Source organism: Apteryx rowi, unplaced genomic scaffold (assembly GCF_003343035.1).
Source record: "Apteryx rowi isolate R43461 unplaced genomic scaffold, aptRow1 scaffold_117, whole genome shotgun sequence".
In the NCBI taxonomy this organism is placed as follows: Eukaryota; Metazoa; Chordata; class Aves; order Apterygiformes; family Apterygidae; genus Apteryx; species Apteryx rowi.
Window position 1 is genome coordinate 1,175,560 of NW_020447386.1, and position 19,985 is coordinate 1,195,544.

The 19,985-nt window shown below is 39.7% G+C and overlaps 1 protein-coding gene across 1 annotated transcript in view; it reads right to left on the minus strand.

The window, feature by feature from the left end:
• KIF26B (kinesin family member 26B) overlaps positions 1-19,985 on the minus strand; it is a 211,736-nt gene that overhangs the window by 114,290 nt on the left and 77,461 nt on the right. The window lies entirely within an intron of this gene.

Below are 19,985 nucleotides of genomic sequence, written 5' to 3' on the forward strand. Positions count from 1 at the left end.
ATTAGTATTAAATGCTCAGGTGAATCTGCTGAGCTGTAAGCAACCTTGCTCTACCTATTTTAAAATTTGATCACCTTTTAAAATATAAGCTAGTCTAAAAACTGAACAAATGGTGACCAATGGAAAGTTTGCTGCGTACAGTGAGATGGAGACAATCGCACCAACTACAGCTGTATCAACCACTAATCAGGGAAAATTAATTAAGACTTAGTTTTATTAATACAATACACTTGGATAAGAATGCTGAAGTTTGTACGGACACCAGATAAAAAGCCAAAATTTTCTGGAACAGAACTGTTCAGTACTTTTGTTTTGCAAAACATTTTTTTTTTCTGAGAGAGAGAGAATTTAACATCCAGCCTTTGCTGTAGCTGTTTTGTTCCAACACATTTGCGCATGCTGCACTGCCCAGTGATAACGTTGATATTCATCATGCTGTCCCAGAGTTTTGCCTTTTGTAAAATGGGCACTTTAAACAGAGCCAGATCAACAGGATAAAGCAGCAACTTGAAGGAGAGATGGATATAACAGTTCAGGAGGTTCCTATCATGTTTTTTGCTTTGGCAGACAAATTGTGACTTAAGATCAGTATAAAAGCAGTCCGTGTTGACAGTAGCTCTTCTTACCTTGCTGAAGTGTGCCAGGCAAGACCAATAATTCTAAATCCTCCTAAGTTTTATGAAACTGTAGCTCCTTTGCACTGGTATCAATACATATTACCGAACTCTGAACTTCCAAAAGTGATTAAATTAATTTAACTGAAGGAATTAGGGAAAAAAGACTGAATAAATAAGCTTTTCTATATATACACACTCATTTCAATATGTATGTATCTTGTGTTTGTATCAGATGTCTCAGACACATGAACAAGTTACCACTAGGCATGAAGTTGCCATATGTCAGTTGATTGTGGGTGCACTGTGCATTGCCAGTGTGTATTCTTTTAGCCTATGGCAAATGCAAAACAGTTCCAGACAGATTAGCTTTTAATAAACGAAAAACACTAGGAAATTTTAATTGACCTGACACAGAATTACAATTCAGAAGTTTCCGTATCACCTCATTGTTCTTGTCCTTCCCCTTCCCTTTGGCCCACAAACTGCAGTTCATAACCTAGCCCTCTGTTCTAAGATGCTCTGCTTTTTTTCCTTTGAAAACGTAATCAAAACATGTTGGCCAAAACCAAAGCAAAAAGCACCATTTTCTCCTTTTCTAGCAACATTTCAATGGCTTGAAGGGGCTTAGTGATTTCAGCCTTTATGTTGTCCACCACTAATGCTTTGATAAAGTTGTCCTCTCTGAATCAAGGTTTTCAGTATGCTCTAGCTGCACTATAACCTTATTTTAAGTAAAATCTTGTCCTGTGCGTAACAACTGAAAATACAAACGTTGGCCAAACACACTCAAAAACGTACTACTGTGTTTACATGGTCAAGCTCAGTAGTCCATTCTTAAATATAGGCAGTGGCTCCACCCACTTAGGTCTTACATACTGTCTCATTAACTCACCTTGGGTGAAAATACATCTCCTATAAAACATTTTCTAAGCTGACTGGGCCATTATCTCTCTTGTCACTATACGCTTTCCCAACATTATGCTGTTCCTGTTTCTAAACTTATAGTGTAATACAAACCACTTCTTGAACCAACGAAGTCCATAGCTGACATTTTTCTTAAAGAAAAAAACATTGTTGGAGGATATCTGGCCTTTTCAAAACCATGGAACTATATTCTAGTTTGACAGTTATAACCTTTGAAATAACATTCAAATAGAAGAACCTGAATTTTATTTTGTATTTTGGGCCTACAACTGGCAAAATAAATGAAAAAAACAATGAACTACATCTCTCGGCTTCATGGGGTTTTCTGTTTTTCCCCAAGGGCAGAAAATCAATGGGTGGAAGGCTAGAAAACCATTTGTGAACCCTATCAGACTTCACTGAATTTTAAAGGGAATCAAAAAGGCAGTAGCCTCAGGCAATTCCCACAGCATTTGATTGAGAAGAGGAGGATATTTTAATCAGCTGTGGGCTGCAAGATGACACAAACCTGCACGGTGTGGCTTTTTGTGAGCACATTTGCATGAGTTTAAAATCATTTAGCCTGGGTAGTTAGCATTGCTCTGAACACAGTTGGTCATGCAAGTCGAAACTCATTTGGCCACCTTGGCACAGGAAGTTAGAAATTCTCACATTTGACTTTTCCAGGCAAGTTAGGTGTCTGCATTCAGGGATCTCCCACGCAGACTCTCTGGACAACCCGACTGCCCAGGCAGGAGCTCGGGAGACCTGAGTATCGCTCCAGCTCGCTGCTCACCCGGATCAGCCAGCATCTCTTTAGACTGCACTCTTTGTACAGGAGAAGCTAGTTAGTTTTTGTTTAATATCTAGTGTAATAGGACTCTGATTTCCACTTGAGACTATGCATACTACTGCAGTAACCGCAATAGCGATGATGGCAGCATGGTTTTATGTATTGGCAAGAAGCTGATCGCTCTTAGAGTTACATTGCGTCTGCCTTAAGCCAAGTGATGGCAGTTACAAACTGAGCGAGGGTGGGCAACGGGCTCCCATTCGATGCAAACCATGTCAGGGCTGTGTGGAGCACAGCTGCGGTAGSGATCGTCTCCACAGAGGCACACCGGAAACTGGAGCCAAATTCAACTTTTGAAGTGGGTAATTTGTGCTGTGTGGACACACTCCTTCACAACTTAAGTGTCTTTAATTTGTTTCAAGTGAATTCACATCCAGATTTAATGCAGTTTAGCTAATACACTTTGGATTCACACTTTTAGTTAATCTGGATTATTCTTCCTGAGAGTCCCTATGTAAACAAGCTGCTAGAGATGTTGTGAAAGCTTAAAAGATTTGTGGCAGAGGAAATAATTGCAAGATCAAGGTTTGAGATTGCAGACAGGGTGTTAGAAAGCTGATTAAAGTTCAATCCAAATAAAACAGATGGATTGCTGGCAGGAAAGGGGAAATGCTTTGAATATCCAGCTGATCTGTAGCTAAGACTGAGTTCATTAGTTGAAGAGGCACGTTTGGGGGTTTTGCTTTTTAGAACAGAAGTTTAGTAAGGTAAAATGCTGGGCAGTCAGCATGCTTTGCACCTCCCACCTGTTCAGAAATGGTGACAGATTTTGTTCTCTTAAAACTCCATGGACAGGCTGGGATTTTCAAAAACATCCACTGTAGAGCTGACTTTGCTCCAGTGGAAGCCAATTTATGATTGATATGAACTTTCTGAAAGTCTAAGATCCTCTGTACAATTTACAATTTACTGAAGAAATGAAAGTAAACCAGCTTAGAGGTAATTCTGAGAAGTTAGCAGGCAAACTACACTTTTCGGAAACTTATCCGGAGAGATGAATGAACAAAAATGGATTAAATAAACCATTTTTAACACAAAATAGAGTGCTAGGGTGACCCAATGATCTCTGCTAAGAAAGCTATTCATAATAGTTACAAGCAACCCGTGAATGAACCATGAAGCTGACAAAACTCTTTAGACAAAATAAAAGGCATTATGGAAAACTGTAGAAATACCTAACTCAGGTAATTGGGCAAACAGTTAAAGTACAACAACACATGCAAGCAAACACAGCGGAAGGCACAGTTTGAACATTCATGGCTTCTAAATTAACTTTAGCTGCTCACAGGGAGCAACTTCAGAAATTCTGAGGACAACTCGATAAAAGGCAGGCCCACTTGCTGCTCAGCAATAGTCAGGGGAAAAAAAAAAAAACAGTTGGTGTGTTACACTACTTAAAGAAAAGACCAATACAGCCTCCCTGGAATACATAATGGTCATGTATCTCCAGCTTGAACAGAGCGGACTGGGACCTCATTTGGCATAAATCCATGTAAGATCATGAACTTCAGGAAGCCCAGCTATGCCAGCTCATAGTGTATTTACTTCCTCTCATTTAAGTAAGAAAACAGGGACTGCTAATAAAAATCAAGGGCCACCTATTTAGGCTGCTAAAAATATGTATTTTTTAACATGTCATCCATGGCATAATTAAAACTTTGGGACTCACTGCCAAAATAGAGATCAGTAAGATCAGCAAGTCTGTTAGATTCAGAAGGAGATTAGACATTTATGTGAATAATAAAAATATCATTTGCACTTGCATTAGCAAAGATCATCACTGATAAGGAACACTGACTCTTATGCTTCAGTACATGATACAGCCCTTCACCACTGACATCTGGAAAAAATGTCCTTAGGTGCATATCTTTGTATAATTATTCATTATTGGAGTTTTATATTATACCCTGATGCATCCAGCACTTGTCACCTTTGCAAACAGAAATCCAGATTACAGAGGTCATTGAGTTGATATACCAGTTTTTCTGACAAAATAAAAATAAATACGCTCACTTTCAAATTTTATTTTACACTGAGAAAATGGCTCTCAAGTTGTGAAGGCTAAACTATCATGCACTAGTTAACTTTAATTTCTGTCTTTGCAATGTTCATTAAAACTACATATCTATTTGTTAGCTAATAATTATATTGGTATCTATCTTCATTATTTGGAGGCATAAATTTCCTCTTTTTAACACCTCTCTGCTGGTTGCATCTTTCAAGGAGCAAGATATGAACACTTTCTGTGTGCAAGTGATGTTTTACCAGAGGACAGGCTGACTTTACAAGCCCAGTAATTAAAGCCTAGTAATCAAAACTCTAACTACTTATCCAGAACTGCCTTGCCTGTTGTATCCTAGTGCTGGCTTGGAAAATGGACAAAAGTTTAGTTTGAAAACCAGTCTCCTGAAGAAATTTCCTAAATGTATTTGTCCAGATATGTCACCAGTTGTAAAATACATCTACATATGTGACCAACAGTGTTGGTTACCCAGCATGAAACCCTGAGAATATGACCATTCCTATGATCTTAGGTTGGGCACCTAAAGTGAAAGACACCGTTCCCCAGCCTCTCCCTCAACACAAAAAGCCCTAGTCATGGTAGGTTTTTTCTTTCTTTTTTTTCTTTTTTTTTTTAATCTGGGCCATAATTTTTCCTGTAGCAAAAGGAGAAATCATTGTCTGTCACCTACTACAGAAGCTGTAATCTGCAAAGTATTCTTGTTAATTGATGTAATGTCAAACAAAAGTATACTGGAAGCCTGCCATTAGTTTTGATTATTTCCAATTGAAATGTTTGCAAATATGGGTGCATGGTGTATTTTCTGTTTGGGATAAAAGTGTTTATTTAAAATGAGTCATCATATCACACAGGTCCTCATGTAGCTGTAGTTCTGGTAAGAGCCAACAGCATCCAGCAAAATTATAAACATGCAGGCTTCATGTTTCTCATTTTTTGAGTGCTCTGACAAAGATGAGCTCATTCTTCTTCTACCATTATTATTCATATTACTGCCATTTCTAATTGTTACAATTAAGAACAAGCACTTTTTGTGTCAGGTGTGGTAGGAGATGGGTTCCTTTAAGTCATATATCCTGCTGGCAGTTTGAATGGCTCTGCAGGCTGGCAGTTTCTCCAAGGGGCTAACATTAAGGGCATACAAAGCCCAGGACAAAATACTAGCCTTTCGCCCACACAAAATACTTTTTTTTTCTCCCATAAGAAAAGGACAGTTTTGATTTTTAGGAACACAGGGTCACTCAACACTTGCTTCTTCTCCAGGGTTTTTAGATACTGAATTATATCAGTTACATGCTGCCTATGCAAACTGGAAACAGGACGCTAATGAAGATATTTACATCACCTAATTTTAGGGATCTAACCTAGCAGCTTTGAATGATCATCTAAAGTGATTCTCCCAATCATCTATACTGGTCATGCAGGATAGCTAAGGTGACATCACAGCTGAGCTGACCTAGAATATACTACCACCAAAAGGGGAGGTCTCATACCCGCCTTTGCCCTGTCTACATATTTCCTCCCCTTCCTTGCTCCCTTCCTTACATTTTTTTTGGCTTGGGTGCTACCGCTTTAACCTCCTGATCTGTCTCATGCCACAGGATGCTCTAAATCACACTTACTTGATGTGATGATGATTTAGGCTGATACATCTGAATTACTAGGACAAGCACTTCCCCTACCTTAAAACCTGAGGCAGATGGTACTAAACGTGGTTTCAGGCCAGACCTCATCTTTCTATTCAGGGGGCAATGACCTGGAGGTGGGAGCCACAGCCTCCTTTGTACTATGCTTTCCTTTGCATCTGCTAAAGCAAAGAGAACAGAGATGTTTTACAGCATGTTTAACCAACAAGTGGACAGCAGTTTCCTGGCCCAAGGGGGTAGACTGCCTCTCCGCCATCTGCTGTAAATGGAGGCTATCACCTGCTCCACACATGCTGCAAGGAGGACTCCAAGGGCTTATTCTCACACCTTTACATGGAACAGTTTTTCTCATTCAGACCGAGAGGGAGAAGACAGAGCTACAACTCCACGCGGTTGGCTAGCCGTATCCCTTCCCGGCCCACCTCCCTGCCTCCCAAGAGGACTAACAAGCTATGAAAGAGAATCAGGGCAACTTCACTCCTCTGCTTTAATTCTCTGTGTTAACAAACACAGGGCTGTGGTACTGTAGCCTAGTGAGATGTGTAAAGAATGAAGWAAGAATCCTCAGAGGAACATTTCCTGGATTGTAGTTCCAGTAAGATTCTTAGTATTTCTGTTTAATTATTTTACAATGCCTTTAAAATCTGGAGATAATTTGAGCTTTCTGCTTATGCTGTGGAAGGTATAATAAACATCTCTCTAATGCCCAGTAAACACTTGCCCCTTATTGTTCTCTTTATTTTTATGCATGCATTCAATTTCATAGCAACAATAAAGTTATCCCAGGCCGCAATCTTTTACTTCTTGGGTGGTTAATGCAGACACTTTGGCCATAATGCCTTAGTGAATGGGCTCTCCCCTGGAGCTGCATTATAAATGCCCAGAAATTCATTATTTTTAATTTATTATTTAATTCTAACACACAGTAAAAATAGGGCTTCAGTCTTTATTCAGGACATGTCTTATAAAACCTGAGGCTTGCTGGACACAGGCAATCTTAGTGGAACTAACAGCTCAGACCTGTTCTTGTATCAAGTTCAAATTTGGGTAAATCCACTAACAACAGAGCTGATCTTGAGTTGCACCAAGATGAAGATCAACATGATGCTTAATAAGAAGCTTATAGTCCTACACAAACACATATTGCAGGACAGAGGACTCAGTCTACACTGCTGTTACTTGAGTGAAACTCCCAATTTTGGATAAGGATCTGACAAGATACCAAACAAACCACTTCACATGTCATTACTGTTTGATCCATAAGATTCTTTCACCAGGTCTTACTGTACTCCAGCAAAAATCTTTTCACCTAACCTAAAAGTTTCTGAAAAACTCTGATTCAGTGACAAGACTTCCTTCCATCATTGGCAACAAGATCATTAACTAGCTCTCATGCACAGAGGGGAGTTGCCCCCAAAAAGTAAGAAATCAAGTAAACTATCACATTTGAAACTTTACCCTTGTTTGTAAAAAGTGCCCATCAAGAAAACTACATCTTGACTCAATAGCTTGATACATTTACTGGGAAAAAAGATCATTTCTACTTTCTTCCATTTCTTCCCATTTCTTTTTCTCCTCCTCTTTCTCTTCTCTTCTTAATACTATTCCTAAACTTCAGGCATTGCTGACCCAGCTCACCACACAAATTATAAAAATGACCATAGTAACCTTTCCTGCTGTGTTACTGACTGCAGATACACATAAGTAACCTGCATTTCTAGAACAAAAAGTGATTTGGGTGACCAACAGAAGATGGCAGAAGGATCCAACTCTAAGATGTTCAGCACCCATACACAGAAGACAAATCACTAGTCTTTTAATTTTTTCTAAGGACTGGGTAGAGATATCATTTATAATTAATCTATCTTATTTTCTCTCTGAAAGATGCTTTTTTTTTTAAAAAGGCTGTCACACAGATTGCAGTGCTCAGCACTGTTTTGTTCTTAGAAAGCTTTGAAGATGAGTTGGATAAGTGTCATTGCATACTTAATACATGAAGCAAGCTGAACCATTACACTTGGATAAAATAAAATCAGATGTTTAGCACTAATTTAATATGGAAAGAAAAACAGCTATATTTACTGTAACTCAAATGAATTCAAATGTAAGCACATACCAACTACTTCCATGGTTACTTGGCAATGCATCTTCAAGTCACAGGGGAAAATTTCCAAGCCAGGAGCCTGACCACCACAGATCAGAGTAGCTTCAACTTTTTTGCCCTGAGCTGAGGGCAAGGGCAGTAGCATTTTTCAAGGAAAAGTCAGAAACAAGCTCTGTCCTGCTCAAGCTTTGGATGTTAAGAAGTATTACCTTTATCTACTTAAGATTTATATCATAAGACACCAGCATTGTCATTAAGTAATAATGAAGGAGACATGCACTGTTTTATATTTGCACTGTTATTGTGTAAAACAAGAAACACGCACAGAACCGTCACTCTTCAAGTGTTAGCTGGAAAATATTTAGGGCATGGGGGTACGGTTACACTGTCTTCTCCTGAAAGTACCACCAGGGATGACTAGTGAACAGATTTTCTCAGTATCTAAGAAAACCTGGCAAGCCTCAAACCGTGGGAAAGGACTCATGGTTAGCTAGCCCATAGCTGATTCTCCTCATATTGAGAAGTTATCACAGTGATGACAACTCAAAGATGCGAGTAACCCAGGCTTTGCAATGAGAGGCCCACAAACCACTGGACATTTAATAACAGTCCTTAAAATCACATAAAGCATTTTTTTTATTTGTAAGTTTTATGGGGCTTATAAGATTGAGGTTATTCCATTACCTTGGATGCTAAACCCTGACCACAYACTGTGCAGAAAGCTATTTTGCTTCATCTCTGGCCCATTCAGCAAAAATCTTTCATAACACCAGGAGGAAAAGCAGCCAGCACACTGATTCGCAGTCCATTTTGTCATTGTTAACTCTCTGGTTGGCAGAACAATTAAACAGATACATAAGACCACAAGGGCAGGCGAGCTTTACAGTTTTCTTTGCCTCATCAATATTTTTCAGGCCATTACATTTGAAATAACACCAGCATGGATATGGTAAACTATTCTGACAAAATGGATGCACTGAAATTCAATGCACTTAAAACCACCTCAGATGGGCAATCTCCTGACATAGTAAAAATTTAAAAATATTTCTTCTAATAGCTCCTGAAAGTCTTGCCTTAAACTTATCTAAATCACCACTATGAGATAGTGATAATTTTCTGAGACTTGGATTCTCTTGGTGGTGGTTTAAAATAGGCACCACTCTAAGGGAATRTTTTTAATGTACCCATATTAAAATCACTGATTTTTTTTTTCCTCTAACATGTATCCAAGTCTCTATGTCTTGCATTTGTCCTCAGCATTCTCTTGGTCTTTCCAAATTCACCTTTCTCCTGTTGATCACAGCAGAAGCATACTGGAGAGAAATAAACCGCTCAGGGATGAATAAGGCAAATGACTTCAAGGAGAACAAAAGCTTAAAGCACAGCATGCCTTTCACAATATATGATTTGTTTCTAATAGATTATATTTAAAAGAAGCTCCAGGTGAGTAAGAAAAAGGCAGCTACAGCTTCCCGAAGTAATTTAGCTCTTCAGACACTGAAGACTATCACCATCACAGCATATATGTTAGGGTCCAAGATTGTGGTTGCCATTTGAATAGACTGCCCACATGCTAAAATCAGTCCAGCGACAACAGCTTATAAACAAGCCAGACAAAACAGAAGAAAGAAGTGTTATGATCCCACCGTCACGGAGAGACGCTGAAGCACACAGAAATTCACAGACTCGTTCCAAAGACAAATAGTAATTTAAGCTAGATTTCCCAAGCAGAATCACGCAAATAGTTAGCGTGGTTTCGGGGGGACCTAAGAGCAGCCCCCGGTACCTACGAGGAGGGTGTTGAGAAGACGGACCCAGGCTCTTCAGAGCACTACATGGCAGGGGGCAAGAGACAAAGGCCATAAGCTGAAACAAGAGAGATCCAGATGAGGTATAAGTAAAAGCTTTTTCACCCTGAGGACGGCCAGGCAGTGGAACAGGCTGCCGAGAGAGGTTGTGCAGTCACTGTCCTTGGAGGGTTTCAAGACCCAACTGGATAAAACCCAGAGCTGACCCCATTTTAAGCTGAGGGTCAAAGAGGTCCCTCCTAGCTTGTGTGGTCCTATGATGCTATGAAATAAATGTTATTGTAGTTCTGAGAACAATAAAAATATATATTTTTTTTCTTTCAAGATATCTTTTCTCTGAAAAGTATCAGCAAAATAACTTAGGATCAGTCTGAGCGTTTTAGTCGGTTCAAAATGAAATATCTCATTTTTCGAACATTAACTTAAAAGTAACTAAAGTGAAGTAAACTTCAAATGACAATTTCAAATGAAATAAATGAGAACTTCTTTTTGCAAGTGTTTAACCAAAACATATTTAAAGAATTCTTTGTTCTTGTTTTATTCCCAGTAGGAAATAAACTAAATCAGCACAAGGTGATGAAGTGATCTAATTGACCAAAATCTACATTTCTTGACAGGGAGAAAATTGGATGAAGATTTCACCCAAGCCACCTTAGAGCTTTGTTACAAGATCATCTTTCTCTGTCTACTTAAGATTGAGGAAGCAATTCTACAAGGCGCTGAATGTCCTTATGTCCAACCGATCGCAGTGGAAATTTTACGTGCCCAGTCTTTTGCAAGAATGCTCAGCATTCTGCTAGCTCAGACCCCACTTCCTTTAGGAGCTGACCTTAACATTTAACCTACTTTAATCATGCTGCAGATTGAATTATTGAGAAAAATTACGAAACTGGAAAGCACTATTACTATTGGCATTTATTGTTATTATTTAAACAAACCTTTTGTTCTTGTTTTTCTATTTCCATTTTCCATGTAAGTAAAATGAAAAACAATGTGAAATTAAATACATCACACTAAGTAGTAAGCCATTGCTGGAAAGAAGTGAACCGTAGAGAGGTGTGACATGGACACCAACAGGCAGAATTTGTAAGAAATGTAAAGCCTTTAATCTGCAGCTTTTTGCTTATTACCTGTACAAATTTCAGTGAAAACTAATTAATTTTCAATTCCGAGGGCACTTCTCATAGAGTTGGTATACTGATAAATTACAAAGGTATCTGACAAGTATTTTTGTTTCATAAGTTTTTTTTTCCCAATATCTCTAAAAAACCTGAAAAAATAAGCTAGTTACAATGGTTCAAAATTTTAGGTCAAAAGAGTTCCTTTAAATGCATCTTGTTATATGTAAAAGATGACCCAGAAAAGGCTTTGCTGTTTGATATCACTTGGAACTCAGCCTCTACTCATTTGTTGATAATATCCATATTCACCCATCTGGCACCCCAAATAAAGTGCCAGTAACTTGTGTTCCATATTGATGAAATTGGGTATTGAAAATACAGCTGAAACTGATGGGAAGGTGGGGGGGAAATCAGGAACTAGGAAGGGGCAGGTCTGCTCTTTTAGATCTTCAAAGTCACTGCACTCTCTGGATCCTACTGGGTCCTTCATAGGCATGACAAATCCAAGCAGCAATAGTAGCCAGAAAAATCTTCTCCCTATTAAGATGAATAGAAAACTAATCATCTTCCTTCTTTTTAGACACAGACTTTGCTGTGGCTATATATTTTTGTCATCTACAGGCTGGAATACTGCAGTTTGCTCTAACAAGAACTAGGCATGAACGTTTCAGTTGGTGCAGCCAGAATGAAAGCTCATTTYGCAACCAGGGAGATTTAGTCATAATTCTGATATTTCCTCTTGCCGTTCTATTGTCTTTCTCCGCCATTCTCATTTCAAGGGCTAGGGGCATGATAAATTTTCTGTTCCTTGTCTTTCATAAGATAAATCATGCTCAGTAAACACTCAAGCTTTCCCAGAGATGTCTGCACTTGAAAATCTTCCTCCTGGAAAGCTGGGTCTCTGCCGCAGGGTCTTGTGTTTCCTCCCTCTCCCCGGATCCATAGGTTCCTGACCCATAGCACCTACTGTTTGGTGCAATCCTATCAAAAGGCGCGTCTCCCATGTTGCTGTATCCTGGTACAAAACACATTTTTCTAAAAATCTTGCACTTCATCCTCAAAACAAACAGTAGGCTAAAAAATACCTCTCCCTCTTTGTTTCTATTGTCCAAAACAGGACAGCAGATGACAACTAAGAGAATGCTTGGAAAACCAAGAACAAGATTACTCTGGCAAGAAACCCCTTACTTAATAATGGTGCTCTCTAATACAAGAGATCAGGACGCTGCATTGCCTTCTTTCTGAAGGTTCAGTGGAGGTAAATCATGCCCTCTGCAATTAAGAGAGCATAGTGATTCATTCTGTAAAAGTCAGCCCCTGAAATAGAAGATAAAAATGTAGAGGCAGTAAAAGCAAGACAGAGACAGGGAGAGACATATCACCTATAAAGGTGCAGATAAGAAAATAACATCTCGGCAATGTCACAGCTAGAAACATTTTAGCTAAATGTTTGCAAATTAGTGGTCTGCCCTTGCTTCTTCTGCCAGTAAGCACACAGCTGTACATTGGCTAGGCATTCCATTAAAGGTCTTTGATCCAATACTGTAGCTTAACTTCACACTGTTGTCAAATGTTGTTTAATATAATGAGATACAATTCCAAATCTGACGGATGTCTTTGTGCGCTACTGCAACACTATTGCAAAGCAAAACCTTGGTCATACAAGGAACAATGTGAACTGCCTCAGATCAGAGAAACATGGGAGAAAGCCAGCAAATAGCTTTTGCATCACATCAGTTCCTAATGAGTGACATGGATGAAGGAGAGTGGATGGTGTCCAAGGGAAAGTCACCTTATCATTTACTATGCTTCCATAGCACACACAGGCTTATAGTTTTGTTGCATCCAACCTGTTATAGTTTTGAATGAGGAAGCTATTTACTGATCAAAGACTTACTGTGCATCCCATTACAGGGTAGATGATGTGTCAGCTTACTCTTGAGAAACCCACCACTAAAGATGTTATGATTCAAATAACTTAACGCTTTTATAAGATTATCTCAAAAAGTCAATCTGATTTTGCAAAATTTGCATTACTGTTGACCTTTAAAAGTGAAGCAGTCTTTTTCTTCCTATTTACAAAGAGCAGAAGGATGCTGTTTTCTTCCAGAATTGCTCATCTTCTAAGCCCTGGTTGCCTCATCCTTTCATGGATAGGACTTCCTAGTCAATTTTCTTTAATCGTAGTTCCTATCAGGAACATAGGCTCATCTTTTTAGAACATTCTTCAGAATAAGGGCTTCATGGAAGGGGGCCTTGTATATACTGTAAAAGGAATCAGCGTGGCCCTGGGGAGGGACCCCAAAACTCATCAGCTGGTACTAGGATTCTTTGTTATCCACATAATATGGCATTTCCCACTTCTATGAGCAAATTATACTTCTTGGATGAAAAGTATATGTGATGTGTCTTCTCCCATCTTTTTGAGAAAAGTGATTATATATCTTAATACACTGCAGCCTGGGTGCCTGGGTTGTTGGGTATCTGGAAAAGCAAATTCTGCATGCAGCCAAACTGTGAGTATACTTTGCTTTCCAGATCAGAAGGTAATAGAGGGATTAGAATTTGTTCCTTTTGCCATACTGCAGCAATCTGCAGTCCCAGTACTCCCTCATCCTGCCATTTGCTGCAAGAGAAGCCTTTGTTTTCCACTCTGAAAACCTGATCACCCCTGAGATGCCTGACATTTCAGTGATTTTAAACCACCATAAACCCCTTTACACAATGCTTAGCCAGAAAATAAAATTGGAATTCAGTTTCCCATATCACAAGATTTCGCACTCATTTCAAATACTTTTATCTGATTTAAACAAGAGAGGCCTGAAACCTTATTGAGTGGGTAGTGTAGCTAAAGTGAAGGAATCCAACTGTGATCTGGCACCTCTGGGGCTGCCTCCTCACATTAAGGAACCTTCCAATTCATCTAGAGTAAAACATTCTCTTGTTGAAGCTTCAGATCAAAATGAAAACTTCATTCTACCTGTAAGGTATTGATCTATTTGAGAGTTATCTAAGCTGCTTAGCTTTATCAGTTTAGGCCTTCTGGGCTCAAAACAAAAGCATGCAGTTCTGTCTGAGGAGTTCCTGGCAGACTCTCCCTTCATCCTCCCACCTTGATTCTTCTGTGTTTGAACGCCTAGCAAATTCAGATTGCAGTCAGCCCTTCCTAAAAGACTGTTTGCACATCCCAGCATATCATAGCACTTTCCCTTCTCATGGCCAAAAAAAGCACTCTGCACCCTCTCACAGAGCCACCTTTAAAACCAATCATTTGGCTTTCAGAGGACACAACAGATCCGCAGTGAAGAGCGAGGCTAACAGGGCAGCAGGGGGGACTTCTATGCTTTGCACGCAGCCGTACAGCCTCCCAGGCTCTTGGGACCACATTTATTTTTAGTAAATCTTCCTTCCGTTTTGTCCACTTCCGACGTCACCACAAACTGTGGGCATTATATAACTCACTGAAGTAGCCTCATTCAAATAGTCCTTCAAGAATGAATGTTATAATTTAGCAAGCTACAAAACTGGGRGGGAAAAAGTACTTTAGCTTAAAGTAGCTGATAACACAACCTTTTTACCTCACAAGAAATATTTCATCAGATTTCTAAATATGAATTTTACTATTCTTCCTGACACAGTGCTTAGGTGTGAAAGCAGTTACTGTAGCAAAAGCACCGTAAAGTTGATACAGACAGACAGCCTGCAATTATGCTTATGCCATATAAATATATACTTTTTGTCCCTGTCTAAACGTAAGAGTTATACCACTGTAATTTCAGCAGTATGGTTAAGGCAAATAACCTTTTGAGTGTAAAGGTATCTATCCTGGTACAGTTTCTTCTCAAATAGCAAGGGGAATAGGGTATAATCGATATAAAGTACCACTTACTGATAAAATTGCAATTACACAAAAGCATCTGTAGTGATATAATTGCTTTAGTAAGAAGAGATAATGCCCTCAACAAAAATGGCTGTATTATACATATCTGAATACACACCCACACATGCAACATACAGCCAGCTCTCACTTTCCCCCAAACAGCTCAATATCCGCACCAATTCTGCATGCCTAAACCAAGGAACAGAAGTGCTGTGGAGCCCAGGAGAGGGGCCGGGGAGTCAGCTGAGGGCCACGTTAGCTTGGGCAAATGTGACACACTGCTCCAGACCTGAGCTGCAGTGGCACAGCGCTGTGCCACAGGAAGCTACCAGCTCACAGATCTTTCTCCTTCATAGTCATAAGTATCACTAACTTCTTTTTTTCTTTCATTTTGTTATATGCTCTTGTAATCTATTTTGCATATATATCATGCTACCTACTTTTTGCTTTGTTTGGTTACTCCCCCATTAACTCATTTAATCAAATAATAGTAGAAACACAGCAGGTAGATTAAACGCACCAAGCTCATCACTAACATACTGACAGCCATTCAGGGGTGATGTTACAGTCCTTACTCCATTATTAGCTCCTGCCCATTGCACTAAGTTAGACTTTCATTTGCCGTCTGTGCTCCAGGCTAGAGTGCATTTATATTCCCTGTTGAATTTGTTTTCTATTCTAGATATCTACCTCTGAAAATGAAGATATGTAAAGAAAAGCCATGGATTATGTGACACGCAATTAGACAGCATTTTGTACCAGGAGAAGCAGTGTATCTGTGGGGCCTTTTTCTGTGGTTATATTTTACATCTCTTAACACTGCATGGAGACATACTCTGATCACATTAAATGCAAATCAATAACGTTAGGAGCAATTTCAATGAATCTCAGGAGATAAGATCATGCTCTGAAGCTCACTGAGGCCAATCTTAGATTTACTTGTTTCTGAATGTATGCTAAATTTGCTGTGCAAGCTCAGGTGTGCAAGGATCTACGCCCCCCCCCCCCCCGTGATGTGTGCTGAATGCCTTTAGCTCTCACTCAGACCAATGGGACCTTAAGGGGCTGGACAACTTACAGGAAGAGGCACTTTTTGAGTTACTAAAGTGATTCCTCTCTGTGGACCTGATCACACACCAGGATGCATACCCTCTGTTGCTGCTGAAGGAAGCAGAAGCAGAAAATACGCATCATCTTGGAGGAGAAGATTGCAGAAAGCCCTTATGTTAGAACAGAAGACAACCAGCTGGTGAACCAGGCTGGTGAACAAGACAGAGCTGTTCTGGGGCTCCCAGGAAACCTGACTGATTGGACATGCAGCCAAACTGATGGTACCACTGTGTGTGTCAGGAGGGCAAGACAGGGCTACACTATCATAATTTACTAAGCTAGATGCATATTTTTTCCAGCATGGTTGAACTGCATCAGCCCTTGAAGACCTGGCTGGGGGTAAAAACAGCTCTCCAGCACACAGAGGCTGGCTGTCCCTGCCACAGATAAACTACTGCCAGAGGAACTTTGAGAACAATGCATTTGGGAATTAAAGGAGTATAAATGCAGGGCATATGACTGTGCCATCTCCCTCTCTCTACATGATGCCACAAGAAAAGGTGGAAATACAAAAAAAAAAAAAAAAAAAAAAAAAGCTTATTTTCATGTTCTTTTTCACCAAGCATAAATAAGATTACTGGCCTACATGATGACAATACTGTGATACTCTGAAGCTGGATGGAAAAGAAAAAGCAACAACAAAAAAATCTCTCAGTAGTCTATTTTAAGGAGTCATCTTATATAACAGGAAGCAAGCACAGTTATTCTGGATGCTTGAACACTGTCTGTCACATTGCCGTGAGCAAAGGAGGTATAAATAAGTATGTGTGACCACTTGACGATTATTCCTTTTAATTATTCTGTAATAATATTGGTTACATAAATCCTTGCAGGAAGAAAGTAGCAAAGAGATTAAGCCTACATAATATCCAAATCATTCCAAAATGAAGGGAAAAAATTGGTCTTTCCTCCCAAATGGCAAGCTTGGAGGTGAGGACAGCAGTGTGTGGTGCTTACAAGCACTATCCACTAACACTGTCTGAATTCTTTGGGGCAGGAAGATACACTTTTGGGGAGGCAGGAGACATGTTACTGGTCCCTGGAAAAGGAGCACTTTTCTGTCCAAAAGCTAACATGTAAACATCAGCAATCTACGTACAATTTAGCTGAACTCCAGAAGAGTCCCCTGAGGTTGTGGTGGCTCATTAGCCACTACCCCAGCTTAGCTACAGGGCTGCCCAGAGCTGCTGGTGCAGAGAGTTAACATGCTCCCCCTATCATATGTCTCTACTAACATGGACAGGTAACACAGGACAGGATGCAGTCTTTAATTTCTTAGGCTTCTAGGTTAGGGGTTCTTTCATTTCACTTACTGTGCTGATTTTACTTCTCAGTCAACAACTTGGAACTTGAAACTTGTGAGCACGAAACATTTGCCAAAGGAGCTAGAAGATCTTCACATTTTGGACAAATAGCTAGCCAAGCAAAACACAAAATTTGGCTAATAGCTTTGGTCACAGAAAATGTGAAGGAGGAAGAGGTGTACTAGAATCTTGCAAAGTCCAGTGAAACATTTCAGTGCCTTAAAACCACATATGCATCTTTTTTTTTAAGCTTTAGCATATATGAAAAGAGAAATGAAATCTTCTGTATTGAATTGAAAAGAATGATTTAACTCAAAACAGTTTTTTGTTGCTTTCAGTCTGCCGCCAAACCAAAAAGAAAAATAGTTTATATAGCTATAGTTACTAAACCTGATCAAAATTAACCAAAGAATTCTGTGGGCCTTAACCAGGTGTGTGGAGCTTTACCCCAATAACTGCTACCTGCTTCTCCCAAGGCTGCTCAGGCATATAGGCAGCAAGGCCTATTGGATCCAGAAATGTAACATCACAGAGATACTTTGCAAACTTCAGGGAAGGGAAAAAAAAACCAAATATATTTTAGGCACTAACATATAGCCATGCACAATACATCTGTGGCAAATTTTCAGCAAAATTAATTTGGTGTCCCTCCACATACTGCAGTATGATTTCATATCAGCTGGTTCATGGAGAGCTTGAAATTTGTCCCACTCTTTATCCTGATTTAGTATGGAATTCGCTCCTTAGATATGAAACTAAAAACCTCCTAATCAACAAATGACTTTTAAAAAATGACAAAAAAAAAAAAAGGATGAAGGTTAGGTCAGCTAATTAAAATAAAAGTAAATATAGCAAATTAAAATAACAGTGATTATTATGAAAGGCTAATGTAATGCTTTATTGGTTTTGATCCATTCAATTCTCACTATGCCTGACTCAAAAAGAGAAGGACCCATTTAGACACATTTTTCACACGTATTATTAAGCCCTCCCTTCATGAAAAAACATCTGCATATCTCAATACTAGGAACTTCTCATAGTATAATGTATAAATACTATACTAATGTATAAACCAAAGAAACATATTGTTTTGATTATACTTTAAAAATGGGAATATTTAAAGTTATAAACAAAGCAAAGAAAGTAATAAAACTCCTCTGATTCACCATCCAAATAACTATAATCACATTACTTACGGTGCCTTCCAATCCGTCATTATCATTACTGTGTTATAGCTAGATAATCAAATGCAAAAAAGCTTTCTTCATGTCTGATAATAAAATGTTTTGCCCAGATGTTCCTGGCAGAGCTGCAGCTTTATCACGGAAGTGCAACGCTATGGAGGTGAAGACAGACAGCCATAAAAGTCCAAAAATCCACAGGGATGGTGCAAACCCCAAAGGAACAGGAGAGCCACGGCTCTCCGGGCACACTAACACTGCCAAACTGCCTTCACTGCAAGCAGGCAGCTCGACTGAACACCACAGTAACTTCATAGCCCCTACGGTACCTGCTCGAGCAGTACATTTCTCATCTACAACAGGTTTTGAGTAGCCTGTTGCAAGCTTGTCACTGCAGCTTTCTGAAGGAAACTGCATCCGTTTCTTTCTTCTCCACTCTCCACCAGYGTGCAAGTGTGGCTGCGAAAGAGCGAGACGGATAGCATGGGGGTAACTCAGAGAGGAGAGAAAGAGACGGACACACTTGCTGGGACTCCATTTAACCTGGAGCTCAGGAATTCCCCTGCAGAGCAGCTGAAGAGGTTAAGTCTTTAAAACATACACTGTTTTTATATGTACACAGGCGACAATGTACTTTTTAACTCTGTAACGAAGTTTGTTAAGGATAATTTGCGTATCAAAGTACACATAAACATAGATGGCTGTGACACGCATTTAGCTTGCATACATGAAAACCTGAGCTGTTGGAAGGGCTGATGAAAAGGGCAGGTCCAATTACTTTGGTGCAAATGCCAAGGCTCACACGTAAGAGCAAAGCTGAATCACAATCGCCCCTCTGCTGCCCGGCTGGTCGCAGCTTGTCTGGTCCTGACAGCATTACTGCTTGCACAGGCACTCTGTAGAGAGGCTCCCTAGAAGCACACCCCGGAACAGCCGTCTTTTTAGCCTGCCAGTGACCCAGTTTACAACACAGGCCCACAAACAGTGGCATCAACATAACATGGGGAAGGAAGGGGGAGAAGAGTCAGTGAACTGTGGCATGAAATCAGGAACGTGTAGCCAGAAGTGGGGTGAAGGGTGACATCCTGCCTCACTGCTCTTTTTCTGTGCCACTGTGGTCCTTTTTTTTWWAAAAAAAAACAAACTTCCCTCCATTAATATTCTCCCAGCTGTTGCCATAACCTGTCTTTCAATATCATTTCTCAAACTACAATTTGACCTAAGTGGCTTGGCAAAAACTCTCCTGAGATTTTAGAATCACTGTTACATGCCTCCTCCTTATCCAATAACGATGATGTCTGCTCAGGGTTGATGATATACTGCAGAGGACTGACGACTTGAGGCCTGATTTTTCCCTACCTTGCAACCTCGTTAATTATTTACAACTGCATAAAATTCAAATGTAAAAGTATTTTATTCTCACTTGGCCTAGGTATCA